Genomic DNA, 24,407 nt, shown 5'->3' with positions numbered 1-24,407 from the left:
TCCCTTTCTTAAGACAATTCACAGCTATCATAATTATACAGCTTGCTGTATTTATTAACCCAACAGGCACCGTCAAATGCTTATCAAGCATTTGCATGTAATCTTCAGTAGAAAAATTGCTTTTGATGGTTAAGTTCATGGCATCCAGCAGCGATCATCAATTTGTTGCGTTGCAAAGCCACCTTCAGTGACAGGATTCCACAAGATCCTTCTGAGAACCAAGGGATGTGGGAGTTAAGTGTGTCATTCAAGGAAATCTATGTCATCAGTGCGAGTGCCATGAACATCCTTGCTGTCATTCGTTTTCAGTTCCACTGCAGTTTCTTCATGGCATCCGTTGAAGAAACATTAGGAAGGGTTTATTTCTGACCCAGCCAGAATCAGAGAAGTACCTATATTCTAGTGACAGCCTTCTCCTGTGAAACTTCATATCTACATTGTCTACATTTCTTTAAAAATAGTAAACTGTCTCCTTACATGACATATTCCTTTGCCCATATATTCAAAGGTGAGCAACACTAAACTAACATGTGTGTCTTAAGACCTTCACGCCCTTGAAAATACATCTGTTAAAATAAACAGTCTCCAAAAATTGCTTGCAGATATCAGAAGAGATGTATAGCCCCAGCCTAGTATAAATCAGAATAAATACATTGACTTCAAGAAGTTATCTTCATACATACCTGCTAAAGTTCCAAGTTATAGAAAGTATTATCTGTGGTGCACACAGATTAATGCTTCATTAACAAAATTAGACTTACTGCAAAAGTTTGCATTTTTCACTTGATTTTTTTCCTGGTAAGAACATTTTTATATCATGCCATACCCCAGATCAAGCACTACGCCTGTATAGATGCCTACACTAAATTCATGCGTCCATTTGGTTCAACATAATTTAAGAAAACAGTTCTTGTAAGTGAAGGTAGCATTTACGTCTAAAGACATCAGCACTTCACCATACCTCAAAGGTGCTTGGATATGCATACAAGTCCATGACACAGACTCTGATGTCCTCTCACCACGAACTTTTCTACTACTATTCCAGAGCAGTTCAGCATTGTTGAAGACAATGATAAGAGTAGGACCTACAAGGAACATCTGAAAAAATGTAGAGCATGGAATGTTCTTGCGAGGCACACTCAGCAAAAAAGTCAGAATGAAGAATGACCCAAATGCCAACAAAGCCAATGAATTTAGAGTAAATATCTTGGAATAATCTTCCAAGAAGAAAAATATAAGCACAATTCTCATTTTATTATAGCTTTGTGAGAGATAGGAAATTTCCATGTTGGTGAATTCTAAGCCTGAAAGAAAAAGGATGAAACTACTCGCTTCTGTACGAGACAAAGCCCTCAAATGCCACTGGTACATTTCGGAATGTGTGTTTCTTCTATAGGAACGGGCACATTGTGGTTCTCAGCCACTTTGCATTATGCCAGTAGCAGTGTTGGGCTTCACAGACTATCTTTCCTTAATATTGCATTTGCCTGGAAATATTTTATTTCCAGGTAGCCTGCGATATATTATACAGCAAGACAGGTCTGATCATGTAACAATGGCATATTTTCTGTTAAAAAGGACTTACTCTAGGTTAAGAGAACTGTTGTCTCGCCACTAGTGCCTGATGACACTGGAAGGTCTTAGAAGACCTTTCACAGTAAGATAGCCTGGAAATACTGCCCAGAAGTGAGTGTCTGACTGCCCTAGCTGCCTTCAAGGAGTTGCTCCAAGGAAAGAACACTATTCCCCCTTTGGTGGTTTTTTTTTGTTTATTTTTATTGTTCAATTTCCACAAAGGATTATTTCTAATCTTAATTCTCCTTCTTTTGTATTTAGCCCTCATCAGAATATGGCTTTTGATGTAGACAAGTGCATTGTCATGTAATGCTAAAGGAAAGCATCGCAACATCTGTGTAGATAATCCAAAACTTAGTATAGGCTCCTCTCTAACCTTCTCTAGTTACCATAGATGCCCTAGTGGTTGCATTTTACAAACAGGGCAAAAAAATCACATAAAAATGAAACATTACAAAGTTTTAATTCTGATTTTTGTATTAGACAAGGGTGTTTTAGCTAGTTTTTATACAAGTACTGAGCTGAAATTTCCCATGTGAAAGTGTCCGGCTTCATTCCTAGGCAGGGACCTGTCTTCGTTTCAAGCAAGTAGTGTTTCTAATTGTTGCCTGCTAATGAGAATATTAACCTGCATTTCTGTTTGCATTGTGATTTCTTTCAGCATTTCAGCCTAGTCAGCTACTATATTACTAAGGAGGATCATTACTGATGCAGTAATATTTATGAATTCAGGCTTATTGCACAGATACAAGCAAAAGGCATCTGTTTACTTTAATTACTTTCTAATCAGATAAAGGAATGGAAGTGTGATGGTTCAAAGGAAAAGCTATCACAAAAAGGATTCAGTGAATTGTCTATAACAATAGACAATGACAATGAAGTAATACATTACTTTTTCAAACAACCGTATGAGCATTAACCTGTTAATCAGCCAATACTAGCAACGTGAAAAATATGAACCAGAAAAAGGCCAAGTGACCTGCTGAACAGCTCCCAGAAAATCCAGAGCTACACTAGGAACACGGATATTTCTGGTGCCCTACCCAGCACCCTGTGCTATACTCCACGCCTGAACCTTTAGCCGACATCACCAACAGTCATATTTCAGGAGGTCCATCTGTGGTGATGTTAGTCCAGGTATCTAGGGGTTTTTTTCCCTTCCTTTTCAGCACTATGACGAGTGTATTTTTCAAAACTTTAACTGCAAGACAAGAGGCTAACAGAAAGAGGTGTCTTCACCTCTAGGACCAAAAAGAGCTTTTTTCACTGCAACTGGCCTCAGTGCTGAAGACGCACTATTTTAGTGTACAACCTGACCTAAAAGCCGAAGGCTCACCATGACAGCACAGAGACCAATGGGCCTTCGGGAGAACTCCCCCAGTCAGCTCCGCTGGCAGGGCAGACCCTGCACAGCCATGGCCCCACTGATCCATAGCCTGACCCCCACCTGTAGGCTGATGTCCCAGCCCGGCCTCAGCCTGGTCCCAGGAGGAGCTTCGTGTCTGGGGCTGCCCCCAGTTCTCCTGCTCCCTGGCTGAGGTGGTGGGACAGCCCTGGTTCCCAGCCCCAGGAAGCAACTTGCTCACTGGGTACTCTTTCGTGACAGCATGATTCAAACTGGGCTTGTTTCAGTGAATCCAAGATTTTCCACCTCCACATAAGCATACTTTATGCACATGCATGTTCCTATGCAATGCTATGTTGTCATTATTTTTTCTCTTTTCTAGATAATGCACTGAATAACAACTTTGGAAAGTCTTAAGAAGAGCTTTTCTTTGCCTAATTATGCACCTATTTTTCCCACTACATTTTTAGCATATGTGCTGTTTTCTTCCTCCAAGCTAAAGAAGAAACAGTTTTAAAGCATGTGTTTGATCTGAAAGCATATGGTTGGGAAGAAGAGAAGGAAGTTTATTACAAAGACATTTGTGTTCAGATAGCCTAACAGGAACTCAATGCATTGCCATTGATTTTCAAGTGGTATAAACATGGTCTGCCCTCAGACTGTGCATCTCGAGAAAGAATTGTTCACTAGTTGGCCACAATGTAAAAACAGATTAAATATTCACATTTTGGTGACAGCTGTAAGATTACAGTTGTCTTCTCTTTCAGTCTTTTTTTCAATCCTTCTTTCAAAATACACCACTAGAAATCTACCCTTATAAACATTCATTGAAAATTAATATCAGGCTTGTTGCCTAAAGTCACTGTATCCCAAGTCAAAAGTTGTTCACAATTGTATTTGCCTTGAGCAGAACATTGAGTAGTTTATGAAGATCAAGTTCAGCGAATAGCACTAGCAAAAAAGGAGAGAAAAAAGGTTATTTTTCTGATTTCCCCACAGTAAAAATATTAACAGATGTCACTGAAGTAGAGAGATTTTTTTTACTTTTCTTTTAGTTTTTCACACAATATACCCATTTCTGAGGTCTAATAATTAATCAATTATTGCAAAAGCTTATGGTGCAAGTCCAGTGACACTGTAAGCTTGGACTTGATCCAAAGCCTTTTAAAACAATGGATTTTTTTCTTTTGATATAACCATGACTTTCGATATCACTGTTTTGTGTCCAGCCCTACTGTGCATCCTTCCTGACACTCTTACTCTCAACGACTAAATAAATGTTCTTTATACAAGCCCAGCATCCTAGATGATGAGGAAAATAAGTGGTTGCCTTCAGCACTTACAAATCCCTGTGCTTCCAAGTGCTTTAGCACTGATCAATAGTTTTCTCCTCTGCTTTAACACCCTCTCCCACAGGTCCAGATCCTTTTTCAGAATAACTCTGCAACCCCAGATGGGTGTATGAATTGATAAAGCTTTCCACATGTTCAAGCAGGAGACAACTCCATCCTGCTTGTTTACCAGAAGAAAGTGGTACAGAAGATGCTGAACCTAATCTGTGTGTTTCTGAAAACCTTCATTGTCTGCTTTCATTCAAGAATGTTTGAGCTCTGTCCTGGTTAGCAAATATGAGCAGGTATTTTTGAACCAGCATTAAAGTTAACAGCACTTATCCTTCCTCTTCCTACTGTCTTAATTTATACTCTACTCATCATTACTACCTCTTTTTGAACTATCTACTCAGGTCCTCCTCCCATAAACGGTGTGTACAAGCTAGGAATGGATGAGTTTAAAAAGATATCAATATATGAAGTCATATGTTTAACATAATTCAAAATTCCAGTAGGGAGCTTCAGAGCACGATCAAGGCACAAGAGCTGGGTAAGCATGTACCTGTAGGGAAGGAGTCTTTATTTCTGTCCTTCTTTCCTTATCTATAATAAAATCATATTCTACTGGAAACACAGTTGACTTTCCAAATCAGGCTCTTGTCAGACTCAAGGGAAGTAATTAGATGTAAAGCAGGCCACCTGGTATGACAGTAATTAGGCTCTAGATCTGTTGTTATCAGGACCCAAGGCTGCACTGTGAAATTAGCTCAGAACTTTAATTAAACCTATAGTAACGACTTACTTTTATTTCTTAATTATTATTTTATTGGGAATGCAGCTGAACAGAGGTCTGAATGGCTCACTGAACTAGTAAAAACTAATATAGCTATTTCCCTCTGTATTATCAGTAGAGATCAGAACCACCTTAGCTGTTACGAACAGTTATTATCACAAGTATCCCTCTGGCTCTTTGACATCTACAGAGAATTAATTAAAAGGCTCAAACTGGTATGCAGTTAGCATTTCCTACTGTCAGTTTAGATTCCATGTAGGCAAGCAAAGCAATCATGGGATGTATCTACATTAATATTAGCATTATGGTTCAGGGTATTTTGGTGACTCTTCTCAGTGTACCCATCCACCATGCACAGGTAGCACTTGAAGAGCTTATTTGGTACAAGCAAACTAGATTCCAAAGAAACTGAACCAGAAGGTCTGTTCCAGATCTATACCAGATGCACCCCAAATCTGATAGAGACACAGACAGCAAATCCAAACAGCTACAAACCCTTCATGTAGTGAGGATGTTCAGATCAGGGAACCAGACTAATTTTAGTCTGACCTGCACCTCCTAAACTTCACATTATGTAAGTGACAGGTCTTCAGCACCAGCTCTTTCAATCCATTGAATCAGTCCTGCTGCACCAAATTTCTCAATGTAGACAGTCATCAGTAGCAATGGGTCACAGAGATTTTACAGCACGTTAAATACAAGGAGGGAATGCTAACAAAACCAAGAAAGTTGTCTTCATTTTCATCTGTCTGTGCATGGCATTTTGAAGACAAACATGTAAACAACCACCTAAACAAGGCCCTCGTACACATACCCTTTTGCAATGCAAAGTTAGTACAAACACATAATACAAAGTTAGGTGACACAAGAGATATTACTATTATGATAGCATTTGTTGGGCATTGGTACTTCATTCACAGCTCTGAGCTTGGATGCTGCCTATTATCCGTCTCTTCTAAAATGTCCAAAATCTCTGTATGCACCTGCAAGTACTAGTAGTATGAAGTATTAATGCCCAGGCTTTTATCTCACAATATCAAAATAAGTCAACAGAAACAGGATCCATTGACCCCTACTGATAGATTAATAACACTGAAGGAAGAAGTAACTCTGCCAGGGCATTCAATGGGACAACATTTCACTCATAGTACCCAATAGTATCTGGCATCCCATGCAAAGAAAGATAGATATTCTTGGAGAATACACTGCCCTCAGATTCATCTGTGTAGCTGTACAAGAAATGAAAAGGGAATGAACACTTGTGAAGGCAGAATTTTGTTCTTAGTTTGCAGCCAACCTTATCTTAGAGACATCATAATTGCAAATTTTCTATATATTAAATGAGAACCTCTACTATAGCTATTAACCTGTGCTTTACACCAAAGCTTATCATTTAGTAGTTATGAGTTTGGAATCAGAAGATAAATAAACAATAGTAAACTTCTGGGGTGGTCAAGGGGATTCTTCTTCTGGAATTGTGCCTCCATACAAGAGCGATTAATTGTGATGCTCTGTATTTAAATCATTGCTCTATAAAACCTATTAATAAAGCTCATCTGGTCCATTCCCATTGCCAAAGCACAACTTTTTCCTGAAGTACATAACAACAAGCTCTATTTCAATAGTACAGGATTTTTATCCCCATACTACTTCTATTTAAAATAGCAATAACATTCTTAGCTCAGGTTTTAAAACAGGCAGAATGTTTATTAATCTAATTTTTACTTTTCATCATCTATGCTCTTAATTATTCCAGGAATTATTCATGAAAAATTGCATGATCTGATTTTCACCATTCAAATACAATGACAATACTGGTTTGTGCCTTTTTTATCTTTAGACTTGAAATCTATACAATACTACTACAATAATATCTAATAAACTTTTTTTGCATTTCAAACACCACAAAGAAATTTTAAGCAGCACATGCAATATCTCTGTATTAAAAGGAAAAGATTAAATACACTGATGTCGATAGTAGATTCTGTAAAACCTAAAACAAAACAAAATTCTAATTGTATTTAATTGGCAACCAAAGAGCAACTAACAAAATTCTTTAAGATTTTGGGGAGAGAAATCAGTCTTCAGAAAAGCTGTATTTACTAGACTAATAATCACAGCCTAAAAGTTCCTTTTAACCCCACAGATAAAGCTCTTCATTATATCTTTTAATGACTACCTCTATCATATTCAATTCTTATATTTAAAAGAGAAGTTCCTGAAAAAAATGAACATTGGTGACTTCTGCAAAGTTCAAGAAACATTGAATATACTCAAGTTTCACTGATAAACTTGTTCATACATACCTTTTACCTGGCTATATCTTCAGTTGCCCACTTGGTCATATATTTTGATGCATTCTTGCAGACAACTAGAACCTGCCTTTTACATATACACTTCAAAAGACAAAAGTACCATTTTCTGACCTTGCCATCAATCCCACAAAAATCCATGCAGAGTTTTGCAATGTGCCTGGACAGCCAAACACCGCTATCTCCAAGACACCAATCCTGGAGGCAAAAGGCAAGATTCTCCTTCAGCAGAAACCCAAAGTAACATGGTGTATAGACAGAAAAAGGCTGTTGTTTCAAGGTACTTCAAATTTCAGCTCCTGAACAAGCCAAAAAGAACATCCTGCATGACTATACTGATGGAGACAGGAATAAAAAAAGTCACTTCCAAGGCAGCCAGGTCTCAGCTTCCCACAGGTACTAGTCAGGTCCCAGAAGCACACTCAGAAACCAGCTGGGAGGTAATGCAGTATATGGACTTGACTTGTAGTCTGTTCCCCACGGAACATGAAACTGAGCAGAAGGTTACAGCTATTCCTTGCACTAGCTAATATTTTTGTGTGGTAGCTTTGTGAGCATCTTGCAGCACGGGTGTCATAAAAGAAGAGTGTATTATTGAAGGAAGAATCCCTAACTGAATAAGTAAAGCACCTCACGCGGCTTGTCAAAATGTCCATTATCAGAGACCACCTACACTGCGCTGTATCCCCTACAGAACAGCTCAGATCTCTAAAAGTACAAGGCCTGTGAAGTGGCTTCTAGCCAGCTTCTTTCTGTGAAAGAAATGCTACGAGCAGCACAGTTCTCCACGATAGAAATATATCACTTTGAGAGTTTGACAGTCATCTCTGGAGTACATATAACAAAATCAATGAAGAGGTGAAAAAAATCAGGCATTCAAGGCAAAAGGTTTTATATATATGTATATACATACATTTTTCTTTCCCCAGCATAAGATGCCAGCTTAGTGTGAGGAAGAGACAAGACACTGAGGAACTGGCATCAGCTGAGTACAGCTCTCTGTTCCTGGGCTGCCTAGCCCGAGTAGAAATCAGAGCAGCTGAGGTTAGAAAATTCCTACAGTAGATCTGATCTAATTGGGTTTTAGCCAAAAGCTGGGGGGGGAGGGTTCCTAAATAGTGTATTTTTCAACAATGAACTGTTTCATAAACTCGTGCTATTTTACCTGACTTGCTTCAACCCAGGGTAGCTAGAACAAAAATTGTAAAAAGTTTATTTCATCTTTATTTTTTACTTTCTACTGCATTTTTAAATTCAGAGTAATATTGCATCTACAATTTTTCACTGTATTTTAGAATCATAAAAAATTTAAAAGCGGTAAAAGCGAAAGAACTTTTTTAACTCAGTCCCAAACAACTGTGTAATCTCCAAGTTGTCAGCTAAACTTAAAAAAACTAAAGTAGAACTTAAGCAATTTTTTTTATTATTATTATTATTTTGACTGGAACTAAGTGCAAATTTTGAAATTATAAAGTGTCATGACTACGGGGACAGAGGAATTTTGAGGCTGCTGGACAATGGCATAAGGTAGCTCTTTCCTGGTAACTGCAAACTCAGTCATCTGGCACAGTGTTTGGATATCGTGAATTTTCACCTCCCTGTCATTCTCCCTGTCATGACAGGGCAGTTCCTCACTAGCCATGAACCTGGACACTTAAATTATTATCTAATCTCTGCAAAGCTTATTTAAGAATCTGGGTCATATCTCAGTCACACTGATGCAAAGCAGACTACCTTTCTTCACTTTCATAACACCACTATGGATTTACACAGATGTAAGAAAGAGCTGAATTAAGCCTACCATTTTCTGAAGAGAAATACCTGCCAGGGTCCTAGCACACTGCAACCATGCATAACAACAGTACTCAACACTGATACAGGAGCAGGGCTGATGTCTCAGCTCTTCACCAGCACATTCCAGCTGGAAGTCCAGACTGATGAATGATGTATTTAGACACATAAAATGGATCTCCACTTTTCAGTGCATCACAAAAAGGAGAGGGGTTTTTAAGTTATTTTTGGTTAATTCTATTATTTATAAGTTTTATATGGGGTTGCTTGCTCAATGGCTTAACACAGCTGCATTGCTACTTTCTGAAAACATGTCAAGCTGTCAGGAAGGCAGCTTCCTAATAGCCCTTAGAGCATCAATTTCAGAGCACATTACAAACAGTAGTGATTCCCTCAAAATCCCTTTAAGGTTCACAAGTCAATATTATTATTATTACCTTCTTTTTTACAGTTTGTCATGGTTTAAGCCCAGTCGGCAACTAAGCACCACACAGCCTCTCATTCACTCTCCCCCAGTGGGATGGGGTAGAGAATTGGAAGAGTAAAACTAAGAAAACTCGAGGGTTGAGATAAGAACAGTTTAATAGGTAAAGCAAAAACTGTGCACTCAAGCAAAGCAAAGCAAGGAATTCATTCACTGCTTCCCATCGGCAGGCAGGTGTTCAGCCATCCCCAGGAAAGCAGGGCTCCATGACACCTAATGGTGACTTGGGAAGACAAATGCCATCACTCCAAACATCCCCCCCTTCCTCCTTCTTCCCCAGCTTTACATGCTGAGCATGACGTCACATGGTATGGAATAGCCCTTTGGTCAGCTGGGGTCAGCTGTCCCAGCTGTGTCCCCTCCCAGCTTCTTGTGCACCCCCAGCCTCCTCACTGGTGGGGTGGGGTGAGAAGCAGAAAAGGCCTTGACTCTGTCTAAGCACTGTTCAGCAATAATGAAAACATCCCTGTGTTATCAACATTGTTTTCAGCACAAATCCAAAACATAGCCCCATACTAACTGCTATGAAGAAAATTAACTCTACCACAGCAAAAACCAGCAAACAGTTGTTGAAATTGCAGTAGAGAAATATGATCAGCCTTCATCAGCATTACAATGTGGAGGGTAGGTCCTCATGTGGCATAAAACTTGTTAATGCCATTGAAATCAAAACAGGAATGAAAGTACTATATTATGACAGAGTCTGCACTTACAGAATGAGAGTTCCTTAATTGTTATTGTGGGTAATTTTATTAGGAGATGGGGAGCTTACAGAGAGCAAATAAATTGCAGAGACTAAGATCTTTCCTATCTACAGCTACTAAATTACATTTCAAAATAAGTAGTATTTAAATACTTTTCAGCAGAATAAATTGCTGTGTTTGCCTCAGAGATGTTACACAGAACTGGCTGCAGCTGTGACATGCTGGGGGGCTACACTGTGCTGTATACTCTTCCTTACAATGGAATGTTGCATGAATGAAGTTCCAAATACAAAGAGTTTCTAGTAAGCAGTCTAACAACTGAGTATAAAAGCAAATTCTTCATTAAGGAAAGTGAATGGAAATCAGCTATTGGGTGCTCTTTTCTGGTCATTGACAAGCTACATGTAAATCTTGTTTATCTTTCTCCTATAGACTTTTGTGCCTATCTGGTTGGCACAGGTAGGTACTGGTCCTCTCCTTGCAGTGAGAAGCAGCAGCACAAGGGCCAGGGCAGAACCAAGCCTGCCAGGTCTGCATTTTCCTTTCCTTGCTACAAAGCACAATGTGGGTAATGTAGGGGTAAACCAAGGGAGAATCAGTGGGCATGGAGCTGGATGGAGGCAGGAAAGCAGTGATGGCTAGGGTGGGTTGTCTGCTCCATATTTCTAAGCTTCTGCAATAGAATACAGGGGCAGTGAATTGGCACAACTTAATCTTGAACTGGGAGCCACTCCAGTCTCTAAGAGTATTTGAGCAAAGGAATTTCACTTCTCTTCCCCTTGTATATCTGCACCCTAAGGAACCCAGCTTTTCCCCAAAATGTAGGCCATGCTTTGGGAGCTTCACTTAATTTCAGGGAGATGTCCAGCCATTGTGAATGCTCACAATAATCTTGCTTTGATATGTAGCAATATTTTAATATCTTAACATTTGTAAATAACAAGAGACACAAGAAGGACCCAACATAAATAAATCTACAGGCCTGTCACTGTGTATAACTCAGATGATTTACCTTAGGCAACACTAAGTGGCAGAGTTTTAAAACCATCAGAGTTAATCAGTGATAATGACAAAAGGATGTATAAGGAGGTAAATTACTCCCTGCTCTTTGCTGGCCTGCTGGACTAGCTGGCCACCTTGGGATGAGAAGGGAGATCTGCACATGAAAAATCTTCTAGTCCTTGCAGGTTTGCTGAGACAGTCCACAGATCCCAGGTGTGGTCATGTTCCAGGACTGAGGTGAAGCTAGCACACTCCTTTTTGTGTAAGTCACTGACCAGCATTTCCACAGCAACAATTTTTGAGTGCTGCTCTTCAAGGCAAAGTTTAAAATATATTATGTAGAGGCAAAAGCCTCCCTAATCCACCACTGACTCCTCGTTCTGTCCAGTGCCTGGGCTCAGAATTTTACAAAAAAAGGAAAGCTTTATTGACTGAAAGTATTGCTTTCAAAACAAGAAGCAGCTCAAATATCTTGGATCAGCCTTCGTTTGTGAACTGGCAGAGGCAGCACAACCATGGGAATAAATTTATAGGTAGGATGAAGCTGTCTCTTTGAATCATAAATTGACTGCAACTAGAAAATCACAGTTCTCACACACTACAGTGTCCAATGATGCTCTAAAAACCACCCATCCCCAAACACAGCCTGCCAAGTGTTAAGTATGTTATTAACTGGAAGTAAAAGCTAAAATAATTCCTCCCTAAATTCTCCTTGGGGAAGTGAAGCTTTATACTGTCCTTAATACAAGCAAGTGCTTTATGGGCACAGTTCAATCCTGTACCAAAGCACTACCTATCAGAATTGACATTTAAACACCTTTCCTGCTGTAGGATTTTGGAGTAATAATAATACTTTTAAATTCTACAGCAACTTTATCCAAGGACCTCAGAGTGTTTTAAAGCAATAATTAATTTAAGCTCCCTGAGGTAGAGAGGTAGCAACAGCACTTGCCACATGAGATAAATTAGACATAGATCCCAGAGGTATCACACAGGGTTGTGCACAGAGCAAGCAACAGAGCCGGAGACTGGATCCCTGGGTCTTCCAGTGTCAGTGCCCTACATGAAGTGTCAGATACCACCCTCTTCCACCCTACATGTGCTCTTCTGAATGCTTGGTAAATTCTCACTATAATGAAGACAACACTGTGAAGTCTTTTTAGTACTTATTTACAGTAAATGCACATTATTATCTCTAGGTGGTTTTGGTTTAATATGTTGGGGGTTTTTTTCTTTTTCTTTTTCCCCCTTCTAAGTGAGCTCTTCTTCCTTATTACTAAACAGCCGGCAAAGAAGCAGAGTTATCAAGGGCTGACTACATTAGTCTCAAATGTCTTTTCAGTGTATTAAAGTGTTTTCAATTACCTCCCAAAATACCTCCAGGGAGCCTAGGAAAATGGAAGGATTAGTAGAATAATGAGTTTAAATTATTTAAGGGTATGGGTTTTTTTCCCTCTTATTATGTGACTTTGTTGGATTTAATCCTAGACTAGAGATATTTGACAGTACAAGCCAGGTTATATCTAATGAGTAATCTTGATCTCAGATCAAAGGGTTGCAAGAAAAGGATACAAAAAAGAAAATTGCCCCTCCTTCTCCAAGAAGATAAGGTAAAAAGGGTAGGGAGGTCTGTTTTATTTTGCACTGATTGAAACAAGGTCACTATTTTAGCAGTTGTTGAAACTGGTTGATAAGACAGTCATGAATGGTAGGTGACTTTATCAGGCAGGAACATACATGAGGAAAAAAAGTGCAAGTGATCCACTCTTACCTTATTGCATCATGATGTAATAAAACTGTGAAATTCAGTCAGCTGAATTAAATTTCAGGAGGGGTGAACTGAGGTAGCTGAGATTTGTCTAGTTCTCTCTGATAGCCACTGACATGGCTATCGCCACCCAAATACCTGAACATCTCAAACCTATTAGATGTATTTTAGCCTCATAACATCCTGATGAGGTAGAGAAATTTCATTTTGATTGCATTCACGAACTGGAGATATGAAATCACACACTAAAGGTTATACCAAAAGCTCAGAGAAAGGCAGAAGTGCAACCAATATCTGCTGAGCCCTACCACATCCCTGATGGGTCAACAGTCTACACAAAGCAATAATGTAAAATAAACAAACAAAAAAGAAAACACCACCAAAATGAAAACCAGACCATGGTTCTAGAGGGAAGAAAACACATGCTCTACAGGACAGATGTTTATCATAGCACAGTCTTTCCATTTCCAGTCTTAACTATTTCTAGTCTGGTATGTTTAAATCAGTGGTCTTGCCTATGCCGTAGGCTGCTTTTCAAGCCTTTCCTTCTTCCTACAGTTTTCTACTCTACCTGGTTATTGTTTAAGGCAAATCTAAGTCAGCTGCCAAGTTAATTTTTCTGAACTTGAAAAAGTAGGCTAAGTGACACTTCTGTCATGGTGGCTGTCAATATCTTCACTATAATTAATAGTTTCCTTCACACTGAAGCTGGAACTTGGCTTCTGTCTTATATGGTCCTGTGGGTTAAACATGGATTTGTTGATGACTGGTCCTAATACTAGAACTTCAGTGACCTAATACCAGAACTTCAGTGATCATATCAGGATTTAAAATGAGGATTTAGATATTTTGCTTAGCTCTTACTTTCTTTGAATGCATACCTAATTAATATGGATTATGAAGTGCAACATATTCTCAGCAACAGAAAATATGACCAGACCTTACTGTTCTTAGACCCTGTGTGTTGTCAGCATCACAGCTGTATCAAAATTTACAAATGTCCTGAATTTTAATGTGTTACTTATGGAAAATACTGGGCATCATGAGATATCAGTCAGAAACAAAAATGCATATGAAAAATATCTCAAATAAAAATCCCAATCAATTTGTATTGTGGAAGAATATCAACCACATACTGGAGTTTGAAGGGAGAGCTGAGAAAAGCTGTTGGAACTACAGTAGGTTTGAATATTTTTTCCAGCAACATTTTCCCCCTCCCCAGAAGTAGTTAGTCAAAATGTAAACTTTAGGAAAAAAGTTTTTGGTTTTGTTTTTTCCTCCCCACAGCTCCAGATCTGATATTGAACTTCTTGAAAAATGGGCTCATGCCAGCTTATTGAAGAGATCCAAGGACTAGCATCAAGCAGAGCAAGAATCGTGAGTTTGGGATTCCTTATGCCCAGGCAAACCTTTAATCACAAATGAGGGGCTCTTTGGTTGGTGTTGATTGTGTACAGTTGTCTGTGTGCATATATATATACACACACATATATGTATGTATGTTTGCTTCCATGATCCTTTTCCTGCTTATAATTTTTTTTTAATTTTGTTTCCATTTTTCTCCTCCCTTCTCCAAAAAATGCTATGGAGAAATCTTGATTTATCCCTACGAGAAGAGGGGGAAAATTTCTGTGGGCAGGCAGATGCACTTTTTTTGTCTCTGCTCTTGTCATGAACACGTGACTTATTTCAGTCGTCTTAATTCATAACTATTACACAGGCTTCTCTATTCTTGCTAACAGATAAAATGACTTTTGTTAATCCAAAGAGAGCATTTTTCTCACTCATGCTTTCATAAGACTGAGTAATAATAAATGAACAAGTGTGTGCAGAGATTCAATTTGAAATTAAAATCTAAAATATTTGTCAGATACATGAGATTATTAGACCAGTATACATAAAATTATCACAGAAATGGAGAAATTAGCAAAAATGCACCCAAGCCACAGCTTGCATAAAACTGATCCAAACACTGGGTAATCTTAAGATGGAGATTTCACCCAGTATTTCACCACCAGAACCAGACCAGAAATCATAGCTGGGCACAAGATATTAGTCTCATACAGTACCCAGAAAATATATTTTCCGTTGCTTTTACTGTTACTGTGATCTCTCGTGACAGACTCAGCCTTCAGAAGGTATCAATACCTTATGATGAATGCTATGAAAAGTGACCAGTGTGTTTTCAAGGAGTCTTCATCCATATTCATCTTCATCCTCCTCTAGGGTACCATTAGCTAGCACACCTAAGGGAGTCTCTGTGTTCTGCTCAGCCTGGGATCAGCCAGCTGATGTTACATCTGAGAGCTCTGACACCTTACCTTCACCCCAGGAAGAGTGAAATAAGGATTCACTCTTCAATGTGGAACATGAAGATAGCTCTATCCACAACCAAGCAGTTTGATTTGCAATACTAATAGAAGCCTTTTCACAGCAAGGCAAACAAGACCCAGCCACCAGACAAAATGAACCCAAACTGTCTTAAAAACCAGTAGAAGCTACAGGTATTACTGCCTTTCAAACATTACATTGGTAATAGTTTTAAGTGGAGTAGCTAGTAATTTTGGAAGTAGCTCACGTGCAGATGAGAGCTACAAAGCAGGACTGTAAATGGAGACACCCTAGCTCTGCTAATTCTCTTGCTAAAATCCTGTCTGCCTTCACACACAACCCAAAATTTAAAAGATTGCATGCTGTAGCAAAATTCTACCTGGGAACCCCAAAGCACCAGCAGATGCTTTGGGTGTATGTTAAATACTTCCCCACATCCCCAGGACACTCTGCCAGCTCTGAGTTCGTACCCAGCGGCACAGAAACCCAGAGCCATGGAAGGGATGTGCACATGTCATCTGAATGCCCTTCTCCTGTTCTTTGTAAAATGTGTTAATGTGAATAGATTGAAAGTTTTAGCCTGAAGTAAATTAACTACATTATGTATAATGACAATTATGCAGATTTATACCAGATAATCAGTCGGTGTGCTTGCCATTGGAGACAGCTGATGTCCAAATAGAGTAGTTTGAACTTGAACAAATAAGTTCAGATTGTTCCCATTGGGCACATCACTTCAGTCTCCTAGCACACTACCTTGTGGTTGTCTCTAAAACTACTGTTTCTATTATGTTCATATTTCAGCTTGTTCTTTTTGAACTTTGATGGATCAATCCACCTCCACCCTTCTTCAACCCCTTTACTTTGGACAGAAATACTAAAAAGGGTGTTAAACTGTGCTGTAGCAAGCAAAATGCAGTGCAGAGAGAGCTTGGAACCCATTTCTGAGGGCTTGGGAGCAATTCCCTGGACATTACACTAAGGTGTTAATGACAGGGGTTTTGGTGAGGAGGAGGGAGAAAGTAGAGGGATGATGATACTATGCTTGATGAGAGAAAAAAAAAAAACGGAAAGACAACCATGGGTCTAAAGAATGGCTTCCCCAAAGAGCAATTGGGATTTGAGCTCAGGCTGCTCTCAGAAAATTTCCTTTTCCTTCCAACACATGAAGGGGAGCAGTGGGTCCCTACAAAATGATGCACAAACAAATTCAGTGGGAAAAATTGGAGTCTTGAAACTAACTCACTGGACTCTGACCTTGAAAATTTATGCTGCCACAGAGAGAGACCTTCTGCGTGAAGTAAAGTGATTTTTAGTACCTGTGTCCCTCTTCCCCTGTTGTTTGTTCTCTTGCTATGCAGGCTGTAACCACCACAGGGAAAAGGTGTTTCTTACCATGTTTACACTATACATAATACTGTGGAGACCTTGTTTTGGTTGGTGCTTGGTGTTAGTGTAATCCTGTTTCTAGATATACACACATGAACGTTCACCTCATTCCCCAGGAAGAGCAGAGCCAAATGGCAGGCGTTAAACACAACTGACTCCTCTGGGAGCCTGCACAATGCAGATCCTTCCAGACAACAAGGCACAGAGAACAGTTAAGCCCTTTGCAACACTTAACAGGGAGTCAGACTTGCAGACTTGTCAGAAATCTGGACTTGACTTGGATGATCCAGGTCTCAGGTCAGGTACCCAGCTTAGAGAGAAACCCATAATCTGAAGAGCCCAGACAGAAATTACATGGAGCGCCAGCTCACTCCATGAGAAGAGGAAATTTAAACCCTTCATAGCAGCAAGCCCTTGACACTCTGGTCCCTAAATCCAGAAGAGGCAGCCCAGCAGAAGCATCCAAGCTGGGCCCCCAGGGGCAGTCCCACCATCTGAGCTCAGAGGAGGAATGATTTTGGACACAGAAGCTGAACTAAGATCCAGAGAGATCTGCCAACTTTGTTGCCCTAAATTATCAGACACAGCTAAGCAGCAAACATGGCACAGACTGAAATGACATTGTGTAGCCTTTCTGCTTCTGGAGACACTTCCCTGATGAAGTGTCTTATTGAGTAATTGCAAAATATGAGAAATTCAGGATTCTTTTCCTCCTCCTTCTTCTAATAGTACTATTAAGCTTGTGTCACCATTTGATGGGCATATTGATTTTTGTTTCATGCAGGGATACTGCAGCTTGTTAGGAATAGTGTAGTGGAAGAGTACTCTATTTTATTTTTTTTTAGTAATTTAATCTTTATGCATTTTTTTAAATCCATCCTAGCACTGCAGGTGCTGGGACCAGTGCATTAACTGCTCTTTACTTGACTTTAACGCTTACACAGGGAGCCCATATAATGAGGTCCAGACTTATCAGGCAGGATTTCTGGCACATAGAAAACACACTAACCATGTAGTGGTCTGTCAGTTGTGCTCTACCACTTCAGAGAGAGTTTCTAGGTTGTTCTGGAAGCAGATGCATAGTCTGACCATGTTTATCTGCGGTAAATAAACATTACATCAGCCGGATAGCTTATCAAACCTTCTTTCACACAGACCCAAAGTGCCAAATGTCTCCCTGGGGAGACACACTTTTGTCTGATCTTGCAATGTACAATAAAGAGAGATATTGTATTTATGAACAGTTAACCAATTATTGTATTGTTCATGAATTTGCTGTCCCAGGGTTTATGTTTGAATCTCGGTTACCACAGATAACTCTGCAGAACTAACAATGCTAATGCCCTCTGCTGTGTATAGTTAACACTACAGAGCAACTACAGCAGGGTTCACCATGTCAGCTGCCAAACAGCTGCATTTTGTCCCAGCATCTCAATAAGCTACCATTCTTGCCCTGCCTCAATCCCACCACAGCTGGGAGATCAGGGAGGGATGAAAGATCCCCAGGCACTCAGATAGGCAACTGCTTCTCCAGACGGATCCTTGGGATCTGATGAATATGCAGTATGGGTGAGGCAGGATCATTGCAAAGCTAAGTATGGATACACAGGTAGCAGTTATAGAGGTTGTTATTTCACTTTGTGAAGATCTGGGAACAAGTTAATAGTTACCAGTGTGATGCCAAGGGGGCAGACTGGCCTTCCAGATAAGACAGGACTGGAGACAGGTATTTGCTTCTCAGCATTTCCACAGGGTTGTTTTACGATCATAGGCAACTCACATAGGGTCTCCAGACTTCTATTTCCTTATCAGTCACAGAGGTAGCAATATCCATCTCTCAGGGCTGCCATGAAGTCAGATTCATTACTATGTGTTCAAGTTACTCAGCAGTCACTAGTGCTCATCCTAAGCACACCAAAGGCAATAGAAATATCTCCACTGAGTTCAACAGGCTTTGGGGATGAGACTTATGGAGGAGCAATTCCCTGTTACAGTATGGCATAGCATAAGTCCTATTAAGAACCTGAATACCTTCAAATGAAAAAGGTTACAGGAGAAATCTCCACCTTTATGAGCAGTGCATTAAGTTGAAGTACCTAAAGCAAAGAGCCATGGAAAAAAACTCAGCCAGAAGGGAGATTGCGTGAGTGAGTTTGGCTTGTAGCAGCCCTTCAGAGCCAGACTGCAAAACTCAAGATCAGAAAAGTTTGCTTAAAGTAGATGCTTGTGATGATGGGGAAAGTAGACTCTGTTGGCTAAGCCTAACACACTTAAATTTAAAGTAGGACTTTAATGGAGGACTGCATTACCTTACTAAGTGAGCCTGCTCTTAGTGATATGTTGTCTCTTGCATTTTTTATTAATTTAAACCTCTTCTCACAATTATAACTCTGTGAAAATTTTTTCCCTTAAAACAAATTTTAGAACCATCAAATTCAACAGTTCCAAAATGTCTTTGCTGTATCAAACACCAGTAGTAAAGAGGCCTGAATACCACCCTTTGAATACCACATGAATACCACCATCGCTTTGATAAGACCAGTAAATAAAAAAGGCTGGGGATTCATTATCTACATGTAAGGTCTACTGGACTACCACAGCTTGCATCATACAGCTAAACTGTTATCACAAGCTAAACAGGACAGATGAGAAGCCTGTATTTGGACAAATATCATATTTCTGTTTAGCTTACTATTTTCTGTCTGCCAGTTTATATACAATATAGGTAATAATTAATTACATTTCATTTTTACCAAAACATTTTAAAAATTTAAAATGGCTTTTCAATTCCATTGGATTTTTTGACTGAAAAAAATCAAAACAAAAAAGTTTTATCAAAATACAGAACAAACTGAAATCTTCAGAGGAACAAGGAAAAAAAAAATTTTTTCCTCTACGATTTCCTGGGTTTGTTTCTGAAATTAAATATTATAATAATACCGGGGCAATTTGAAGGATAAAATTCTTGTAAAACTTCAAATGAAAAGTGGGCATTTTTGACATATGCTGTTAGTGTCATTTTCCTACTTTGTCTCTGTGGTGTGTTCTAGTGTTCTCGATGCAGATATAAAGCACCATATGAGAAGTAAATTACATTACTTATGGGTTTTCCACATGGTCCTTCATTCCCAAGAGATTTACTTTGCTATCTATCTCATCTCACTTTTACATGTCCAATCAATACCTGTATTGGCATATATCAGGCACATACAGTATCAATTATTGGAAAAATAGATCCTGACACAAGGCACTGGTTTCTCATGAAGGTGTTGCCCATGGCTATATGTACCATTCTTTATAATTACTAATTGTGTGTTTTGTCAGATCCTAACACAGTTTTGGCCTGAGCTTTTCCCCAGTGTATTTAATACCACAGAGATGCTCTATGAGCTACATTATTTCACATGATTCAAATGTGAATAGCTGTTCAATAGTGCAGTAGCCTTTCTTTGCCTGAATAACGATGGCAGTACTGATTACTCTTAATAATGTTATTATGCTGTGTGCACAAATCAAGCACAAAGAGCAATCAGGTGGAGAATTAGATTGTTTTAAAAAAACTGATCTTTATTCTTGCTACATGTCTACTGGACCTTGAAAACAGTAATAGGATGGCCTTTAAATTCCTACTGCTTTGATAAGAGATGAGAGGTGAAGCCAAATACATTTCTTCCGGTTTGGTAGCTATACCTTGCAGGCACTGCTCAGTGCCTAGAGGTTACTTAAAGTGCAAGTTATGAAAGAAGGACTTGAACTGCATATGTAGTTGGTACAGATATATACATATTTTAATATAATAATGGCATATTTTATGCAGATGTAGCTGTACGCATAAATATGGAGAGAGTAAGCCTCAACAATCAGTCCAAACAACTCTCAAAGGAAATGAGAAGCAAAAAAAGCAAAGGAAATCCCAACCCATCAGTGGCTGAACTGGTTCTGGATGAATCAAGATCAGTCTCATACTAGCTCAAAAAAAAAACCCTTCAAAAAAAACCATCAGTGGATTTGATTTCATTTGTCTGCAGCCCACTCCTGATATAATCAGTTGCTCACAAAGTGATTTCTCATATAGCCATGCAGAACTGCTGCTGAGGCTGTTCTGATTCCTCTTACACCCCAGAGTGTCTGGATAATGCCACCTAAACTCAAAATGTGGCCCATAAGCAGATTCTTCCCTTTTCAAGGGATCAAGAATTTCTTAGAAGATACCTCACACATACTCATACACAAACAGACATCTCTCAAAAACCTGAAGCCTTGAACACATGTGGTTTATCAGCCACTTTGGATTCCTTTGTCTTATATTGCCACAGGGCTGGACATGGATTGAAAGCAAATTTAAAGACTCAGGGCAAGGAGGGCTCTTCTTTGGGAGGACTCTAAATGGCTCCTTCAGTTTCTCAAGGGAGACTCAGAAGTCCTGGCAATTTGAACCACTTAATCCATTTTGAATCAGCAAACCATTTGGCAGCTCCCTGCAAATAACTCATCCTTGTAAACAGGTCTTTGTTGGACTGAAAATGGACAATGTTGTCTTCTGGTCCTTTCCTTGTTTGGTGGTGTTTGTGAAGTACCTGGATAATGGACACGCTGCCAAATATAAGCAAACAGCTTCTTGAGTGCTCTTTCATTTTACTCTCCCTGCCTCATTCAGCTATTCAAGACTTTTTTGATTCCTTCTTCCTTATTTCCCATCTCTTACAAATCCCTTCCAGGCAAGGTAACTTAGCCTTAGACAACACACTTGTGCAAATGACACAAAGAACATAGGTATTTGGTCTAGAAAGCTAAGTAAAGAAAACTTTTGATGACTGCTGTTGGATCCAAAAAAGGCATAATTTAGTACAAATCACAAAAAACCTGTTTATTCTAATTAAGAGAAATTGAATGAAAATAAACCAGAATTTTCCAGGCATACTCCCTTACTCACAGCAGTATCTTCAGGAGATTATTTTACTTTCTAGTCTATTAACGTGCATAGTTATCATGCCGGGAAACTTTAAGTCCGCCATCATCAGCATGCTGTGCATGGCTTTCTGAGTGATGCCGTTTCTCTCCTGTGTGCATTTTCTAGTGTTTTAAGTGTCCAAGAATTTACTAGTTCAGTTGCCACAACGGGGCATGTAGCTGCCACAACAGGACATGCACAGGGTAACCCACCTGACTATGCAATCACAGAGACTGGGTGCACAGATACAGATGTGAAGCATACCCAGATCTTACCGGTTTCAAACTTTGCCTCCAATCTTCTGGCAAAATCCCCAACTGGTATAACTCAAAGTAACACCGTTAAGTAGGACCTACTTCTTAAAATGGTCTGAATCCTTGACAACACACTGGGGATTCATCCAGCACTGTGAATTACGCAGACTAGGTGGTTTTACATCATTGTTTTCTCAGATCTTTGCAGTCTTAGGCTGACGATAGACTTGTTCTGTGATGGCATTAACATTTAATGGTGGACCCAGAGACAGGCAGGTAACACCTAAACCTCCCTCTGACAGCTCCATGCCCTCCACAACAAGGTCTTGGGTTTGCTGTTGCCACAAGACAATAAAGATGAAGATTTTGCTGCTGTCCTGTGGGAGATCACAGTCCTGTGGGACTCAACACCTGCTCAGCCATTTGAACACACACAGAAGAAAATATGCCAAACAGCAGCACTACTTCCAACAAAGAGGGAAAAGTTTAATTTTTCACTGACTAACTTTTGTGCAAGACATTGAGTCACTTCTCTGGGAGTAAACAAACCAGGACTACTCAGCCTACCAAGTTCAGACGATCCCGGACTAGCCTTGTGGTTGCAGTTATATGCAAAACCAGAGACACCAGGTGTCGGGTACAGGAGAGCTGAGGAGATGAGTCAGAAAAAATTTCACTAATTGCATAAGTCTGTTCCTGGGTCTTCTGCCAGTTGGCAGAGAGTGTAGCAGCCTCATTAAGTTTCACTTTCTGTGCTGCTCACTTCTAGGTTGGGAAGGGGGGGACTAGGGGCAGCTTCTTCCTCCACTCAAATAAAAAAAAATCACAGAGGTGTTTCCACCCACCTTGCTGATGATGCCTGGCAAGAATCAGAGATGCTTCTCCAAACGTAATGCTATTCAAAGAGTTTTTAAGTTCCTCTCTTCAATTTACATCTAAGGGTCTGTGGAGGAAATCACCTTTTCTGGCTAGAACAGCAGGCTGCAGCATAGGAGGTCCTGATGAGTGGCTGAGAGCCAAATAACATAAGGTGAAGCATTATTATGAATTCAAACAGTAGTGCCAGAGCCTGCTTCTTCCTTCAGCAAGCACAGATTTGCCATTTCATATTTAAATTAAAAGGCTGATTATTTTGCCTCAACTCTTTAAATAAAGATGGAAGGCTAAGTGGCACCTGATCTTTCCCCTGGGATAAGCTGCAGAGAATGAAAAATATATATATTTTTTTAATCAGATCACACACACACACACACACACACACACACACCCCGGTATAAGAACAACAAAGCCAAGATACTTCTAGGTAGCATGTTTTTAGGCTAGGAGGATATAGATCCCCTGAAGACCCTTTCCTTCACTGTGAGGGAGGACAGGTGTGGGACGTACTGAAGACTATATGCCACATTCTGAGCATTTTCCTCTCCATTCTTAAAGCCTGAATCCTGACTACTTTCCAAACCTCCAATTTCCCAAAGCATCACTGTAATAGTTTTACTCAGAAAGTCACCCTTCAAAAAGCCAATACAAAATAGGTTGCAGATGTTTTACATGAGGAGATTTTGATTCCTGTAACTCATTTCTTGCTTTGATTAAACATAGTTCTGATGGGTCTCAGTTCCCTGTTTCCTCCTCCTATTTTTTCTCATAAAGGTAAATTCACAAACTGTCAGAATGCAAGCTATGCTGAGTTGACCCATACTTGTCCTTCTGCATCTGGGGCTAGCCCATGAAGTCCTGATGTCTGAACAGGGAATAACCAGCAATTTTTGTTTCTTTGCCACAGAAATAAGTTTTTCTAGTCTGACATTATCTGTTCTTTCTTTCCATTTAAGACAAAGAAAACCTATGTAACAGCCACAAAATATCAAGGATAGGACACCATACATATAGGTGCTCTACACCTAACAAATCAATTTTCTCATTTTGCTTAGCAATCTGGCATCTCTGATTTTCTGCTTGCCCACCACTAAACTGATTTAAAAGCTTTATATAATGTTTATAAATATGCATCAACTGGACAGAGAAAATAAGGTACAGAGAGAACAAAAGCGATCTGCCCCAAGTTACTCAAGGCAATGGCAAAAATCACAGAAGAAATTAGGAACCCCGACTCCCATTCCCCTGCTTTTCTTCATCATTCAAAAGAAAAGCTGTTCGTGTCTGCAAAGTGCCTGCCAAAGAGATAGCTGCACCTGGGCCATTTCATACTGAAGTAGGCAGGGACCCTGACTGCCTCCAGTGCCCCCAAACCTTTTGCTTTCTTCTCATTACTTCCCCAGTGCCAAGCCACAGAAACCTGCTCGTGACTGAAAGCTCGGGAATCTCGGTGTCAGCTCACTTCTGCTTAGCTTAGCAGTCACATCAGGATCTAAAGGCT

Source organism: Ciconia boyciana, chromosome 3 (assembly GCF_034638445.1).
Source record: "Ciconia boyciana chromosome 3, ASM3463844v1, whole genome shotgun sequence".
Classification (NCBI taxonomy): Eukaryota; Metazoa; Chordata; class Aves; order Ciconiiformes; family Ciconiidae; genus Ciconia; species Ciconia boyciana.
The sequence above is the reverse complement of the archived record's forward strand: the minus strand, read 5'-3'. Positions refer to the sequence as shown.